Raw genomic sequence first — 6,799 nt, 5'->3', positions numbered from 1 at the left:
TGCCAGCAAACAAACAGTCTATAAGGGAGCTGGTAAGGGAGGCTCCTTCTTCAGAGCAGGCACTTCCCTGCACAGTGTAGGGAGTCAGCCACCCCAGGGTTGGGTGGCAGGGGGACGCGGTCCCACCCTACTCCACTGTGTCTGAGCCCAGGGCCCTGGCAAGGGCAGGATTGGCTGGCCCTGTGTTGGCGGGGATCTGGCCGCAACACGCCAACTGAACCACACCTGGCTTCGCAGCCGGCTGCTCCGTGGCTGCCCCCGGGCCACTTCCTGCCTCCCCGGGGTTTGGTACCTCTCGCTTCCAGGGCTCCTCAGGATACACTGTGGCTGGTAATCCGGGCCACTCCTCGTCGGGGTATCCCACTTCTGCGACTATCAGACAGCTGGGGGTAGGTTCTCCTCCTAGGCACGGCAGTATGGCTGGAGCTTCCTTCTCCTCTGGGGATTCCACCACAATGGGGCTGCAGGCCTTCCTCTTATACTTCCGGCACCACTCTGGCACTTCCAGCGAGGGGGGCAGGGCAGGCTAGGCTCTGCCCACCAAGGGGTGTGTAGGGGACCATCTCTCTCCCACTCGGAGGGAGGCCATTCGGCCTCACTACAGTGATAGTCCCAAATTTCGAGTCCATCTTTCTAGATTCTTGGCATATGATATATATTGTGCATTAAAGATTATGCCAATAAGCAGTTCAGGGCCTTATAGGTCATTGAACAATGTAATACCAACATTGCTAGTAACTTGGGTTAAACCCTTTTTAGAAAGCATACAAGGGCGTAAATCACATTTTGCTGTCTGGCTACCTGTGGTCCTTGAAGATGCTGAGCCCCTCCTAGGCAGTTCTAGACTTCTCACTGAAGTCTAGTTGGTGGGGCTGAACATGCCAGAGTATGCAGGAAGGTGTCATAGCTTTGCCCACCATCTGCTTTAGCCATTAGTACCGGGGGTTGTGAGGCACCTCACTACTCCCCTCCTTTAGTGTGAATGCGTCTTTTCCATCCCTGCTTTGGATCAGCTGCTGAAACCAACAGTGTCTGGCATCAGGAGCAGTCCCTTCCAGGCCTCCGCAAGCCTTGCTCTCTCTGGACAGGTAGCAATAGACATAGACTAACCCCCGGTTCCTTGGCACATTCCCCACAGCGTCCAGACCCTTATCCACTAGACGCTCACAGAATGAGCAGGCCTGCTATTCCCAAAGGAACAGTACACACCAGCTTGTAAAATGCAGCTCAGGACCGCCATCTTGTTTACCACTGCAGGACTTAGATACATTCATAGCGAAAATAAGAATTAATTTACTATCAAAGATTCAAGTAGCAGTGAGTAAGAATATTGGAAACAAATGGTTACATATAAAACAAAATCATAACATGCTTCCTAGAGACTAAACTAACAGGTTAACCTCCTGTCTAAAGAAGATTATCTCACCCAAGTCCTTGGCAGCATTTTCAATAGCAGGGTCTCAGCCAGCCATTTTCATGAATGCAACTGCACTGTCCTAGATGCAGGATACCAGGAGGTCTCCATTTCCTTCTAGAAATACCCCCCAATGTTCATTGTCTTTACTCACAGACAGGATAACTCCCCCCACCCACCTCCCACCCCGGACTTGTTTTTTCCTGTGTGATGCTTTCCTGTTGACTTTACATCTCTTTGTTAATGTATGACTTTGTATGTAAATGGGCATCCATTGCATTATCTGCTTAATTTACAACCCAGGAGAGATACATCTTTCTTACCTCCTGTCTGGAGGAACTGGTCTAAGGTATGTCACCTTTTGGTGATCTGCTTTTACCTTACATGCTTAAGAACGTAACTTTCTGGTACACATGCATCACTCAAATAGTACATGTTATATACATTTCACAATGATGTTGATGACCAGTGTGACACTGTGCTTTTATCTGAGATCTCACATGACATTCTTTGGAGAACCAGAATGTACGTACCAGAACTGTAACTCCATTGCACGCCCTCATTAGTTGGCATTATGAGGTTCTTCAGTCACAGAGATGGCCCCTCTTGGGGGGAGGGAGGGGAGGAATAAAGTTGCATCCTCTTTGAACAGCCTGGTCAGCAGCCTGTTGCAATATTTTTTTATCAATAGAGAAGGCCTAAGGGGAACCAGGGTTGGGGAGAGAGGGGCACACTGTCCAGATCTGTGGGAAAGGACTATTGGAGATTCCCTCCATAGAGTCTTCTCTCATGAGCATCGTTTTGAGAGGGATTGATCTTGGCCGGTAATGATATAATGATAACTGGCCCTATAGTGGGTTGGCTGCTTAAGCCAGAAGAATGAAAATACCCTGTTTTTGGAACTCTTGCTCCATCTCCTGGTAGCCATGCCTGAAATGGTCATTGCAAACAATGGCACAGGCCTCACTTCTTTGTGTGCTTCCCTTCATGTTCACTGCTACTGATTCCATCTTGTTCCACTTCTATTATATAGACGATTGTCGCTTTGGAGTACAGCTAGCCTCCTCCGTGTACATGGATGATTTAGAATGAACGTTTCAGAATGATTACACCCACTCATCTCCAGAGCAATCATTACAATGAATAAACCTAGAGATAGCAGCTGGCATTTCACTTCACTCCCATTTACTACAACCATGTAAAGAGTAAAATTAACGGTGACGAGTCTAGAGCTTATGTTGCTAAAAAGGAGTTAATGAGGTGTCTGGATGGCCCAAGAAATGGGTCTTTCATTTCTAAAGTGCTAGTTCAAATGTTGCCAAGGTTCAGGGCAAGAGACAGTGGCCTAGGTCCTGCTGCATCTGAGGTTTGGTTGGTGCAATGTTGCTTGGAAAGTCCCTCCTGAAGTAGAGCTACTGCTGGCTGCCTATGGCCTGGCCATACACCTTAGGCCAAGCACTAGAAAGAGTGTAGTATAGGAGCCACTGTGGTGGTCTTAAGCCGTGGGACTCCTCCACTGGCCAGTTGAATTGGGTTTGAGGATGCTTTGTGACGCTGAAGCAGTGCAAAGCAGCCATCAGGACCAAGGCTCTGGCCCTAAAAGTTCTTGGGTCACAGCATAGCTATTAGATGTTGTGTGAATTGAATTGTTGGTCTCAATCCAGTTCCTAGTGAGCCAGTGACCTCATCACATAATAACCACTGAAGCTGGTGTTAATTGCCGCCATTGTTAGCAATCTGAACAGAGAGCCAGGTTTGATGGACGTGGAAAATGAACTATCTTCTTGACCCCGCAGTTGGCCTTTCCAGATCTTCAGAACTAAGGCATATTGGCATGGTGAACATGTGAATCTTGTCGTGCTGATGCCAGGGTTTTTCCTGCTCTGTGGATAAATGGAAGCCTTCATTGCCCAAGGCTGCCAGCCAACATCTTTCATTGCCACTGAATTCCATTTAAAATAATTAGGGGACAGGGGGAGCCACATCCTTCTGAATGAACCATCTCCCTTTCTCTTACTGCACAGGACAGTGCAGCTTGGCTGCCGGAGTTCACGGGCTAAACTAAATCTGATTCATTATGAACACTCTGCAGATTCCCTCCCTAGATTGGCTAAGGCAGACAGTACAGGCTTTGCTAGGGTGTGTGTATCTCCACTGCCGAATATTAAAAATAGACTTGAGCGCAGAGCAGAATGGGAAGCTTGAAAGTCTATTTTTCTCATTCCATTTTTACTTCTATTATGTGTTATTCTGCTAGAGAAGATAGAATGAGTTGTTATTTTGAACTTGGTGGGTGATTTGAATGAAAAATCATGTTTCCTTACTATACATCACTCTTCATGTCTCTAATTCAGAGCAGAGCTTTTTCATTATATTTTCAACCAGAAAGAAAAGAAGTATTTCTGTAGGGTTGCTTTGCAGTTCTAAGTGCAGACTATCCTGCTTAAGGAAGACTCATGTTTCCTGGTGAGAAAGTGTTGTGGTTCATTAGCAACTCAAGGTCAATGCGCTGAAAATCAGTCTTACTCCTTTTTATTAATCTCCCACACTGCTGATCTTTAATGAGCTTAATTAATTTGAACAGAATTCTTCCCCATACATTTTAAAGCCACTCAGCACACAGACTCGTAGGACCTGCCATTGGTGCACACCCTGGTTGTACGTGCACCTGTAGACGCTGCTGTTATGTGTAATGCTTGCGAGAAACCTTTGAGTCTCTAGAGAGAAAGGCCATTGCAAACAGATGCCCTCCTGGGCAAGTCCATCCAGTGGTGCACAAACACCTCATCTAGTACAGTAATGTGTCACTGCATCGTGTGTGAAACTCAGGGCCGGCTCCAGGCACCAGCATTCCAAGCAGGTGCTTGGGGCGGCAAGCTGCAAGGGGCGGCAGTCCGTGTGTTTTTGCCACCCCAAGCAGCGCGCCGAATTGCCATCGCAGACGGCGGGGGCAGTCCGTGCGCGGTTAGGGCAGCACGCTCGTTTCCGCGGCGGCGGCAATTCGGTGACAGCTTCTATGTTCAGCTGCCCGCGACCGCAATTCGGTGGCTTCTGTCTTCTGGCTGAAGACAGGAGCTGCCGCCGAATTGCCGCCGCGGAAACGCACGTGCCGCCCTAATGGCGCACGGACTGCCCCCGCCATCTGCGGCGGAAATTCGGCACGCTGCTTGGGGCGGCAAAAATAGTAGAGCGGCCCTGGTGAGACTGAGAGTGAGTGAGAGACTGATGTTATATTACCCAGGTGGCAGTGAGAAAGTTTGAGTTTCAGTGCTGCACTCTTGGGAGTCCAGCAGCAGAGCGCAGGGCTTGTGTTCACTGCATTGTTAACTCAAGCTATTGCTAAGTTTTGCCCTAACTCAACACCTGTCCGCACACAAAAATATCTAGCTTGAATTAGGTGGCGCTTTAAGCGTGAGCAAGCTGACCTGTTGTTGGAGGGTGGGGGAGGGGGATTGAAGCTTGACGGCTGCTGACATGACTCGACCTAGTCCTGAAGTGAGGATGCAGCAGCTTGAGTTACAACAGCTCATCCATGGTGAAAGGAATCACTCTGCTTGTTGCTTACGCTGCTCCCACATCAGCTAACTAGGCTACTTGGAGGGGAGTAACCGGGGTGAAAGTGAGCTGCTATGGGCCGGTACGGTGTACTGGTAAGAACCCGCACCGGCCCGTATGCAGCCCACATTAATGCACTGCCGTGGCAGCGCTTTAATGTCCCCGCCCCTTTTGCCTCCCCCGTTGGCAGCCCTGCTGGTAGGGTCCGTACCGGCAGGATCGCTGACAGGGGAGGCAAAAGGGGCAGGGATGTTAAAGCACTGCCACGGCAAAGGACCGTGGAACGCTTTAACGTCCCTGCCCCTTTTGTCCCCCCCCCCAGCTGACGGGTGGGGCGGCAAAGGGAGCAGCTGCCCCAGGGCCGGCGATTTAAAAAGGCTTGGGGCTCTGGACACCGCTGCCGTATCCGGAGCCCCGGGCACTTTAAATCTCCACTGGAGCCTGGAGCGGCGTGGGCCAGGTGGCCTGGAAGGGCTGGCGGGGGGATGCTGACCTCCAGCCCCGCCCCTTCCGCCCGAAGCCTTGCCCCTTCCAGGGGCCGGAGCTGGCCCCAGTCCCATACCGGTAAGTGTCTGGAGTTACTTTCACCCCTGGGAGTAACTCAGTATGCGGATACAGACTAACACGGCTGTTACTCTGAAACTTGTCAGTCATACTAGCATGAGCTAGCTGTTGCAATGCAGAGAAGCCCTCAGTGCACTAAACTCTTCCTACCTTATGACCCTTACTTACTACCATGTCAACCCTGCCCTCAGCTACCTACATTCTTGTTGGTGGAATTTGGTCCTTCTTTTTTCAGTTTCCTACTGTGGAACCAATTGTTCTGGAAAACAATTTGAAAAGACAAGAAAAACAAATTTTCCATAGTAGGAGATTCAGCCCCGTCTCCGCACTGCAGTTTAGCACACGAGAATTGGTTGACTTTTTTTTTTTTTTTTTGAAAAATTTTTGCACCTCCCCCCAAGAACAAACTCTTCTACATTTATCTTACGGGGAAAACAAATTGCAGTTTTTTGAGCAGGTGTACTCAGCCCACAAGACACATCCCATGACTTGAGGGTAACCTGGGAAACTTGTGTCAACAGTCTGGCTTAGATGTTCCTCTCCAGTTCAGCAAAGCACTTAAGCAGATGCTTAATTTGTGAGCACAAGATTATTCTCTGGGTATACTTGCCTACTTAAAGCTAAGCATCTGCTTAAGTGGTTTGCTGAACTGGGGCCTTACTTTCTACCGGGTTTCCTGTTCAGACCTATATCAGGTTCTTGTATGACTTCTGGGTTTCTCCTCAGTCACTGCTCGTAGGTCTTTAAATGGATGGGACCAGATCCCATTGCAAGGAGGGTAAAGTCCTTCCCTGGCCATTTTCACTGATATTGCCCTGATATTGCTAGGTTAAAGGGGGGTTTCCTGGGGCATGCATTGGAGATGCTGTTTGTTCAAGTAATGTTTCACTTCCTTTTTTTGTCAATTTTTGACTCCTGTTAAGCAAATTTATATAGAGATCCATGTATTTTAGGCTTGCTTGCTGCCTAATGATTGAGTCTTTTTTTGTACAGCCTCTAGTACAAATGGGTCCCTAGTCCTGATGGAAAGTGGGGGGGACTCTCTCTATCATTACAGTAGAAAAAATAAACAACATTAATTCTTCATTCAGTTTTCAGTCATTTGCTGCAAATGGAGAAACCAGTGTCACTATTAACTTCTCTCTTCGTCAAACACCTTAGCACCTCATAGTTCCCCAACACGATCAGGAGTAGGTAGGCACAGCCCTTTAACAGGTTAAAGTACGTTATTTTAACTATTGGTTTTTCACACTTGATGTGAAGGGA

This window comes from Malaclemys terrapin, chromosome 12 (assembly GCF_027887155.1).
Source record: "Malaclemys terrapin pileata isolate rMalTer1 chromosome 12, rMalTer1.hap1, whole genome shotgun sequence".
In the NCBI taxonomy this organism is placed as follows: Eukaryota; Metazoa; Chordata; order Testudines; family Emydidae; genus Malaclemys; species Malaclemys terrapin.
The sequence above is the reverse complement of the archived record's forward strand: the minus strand, read 5'-3'. Positions refer to the sequence as shown.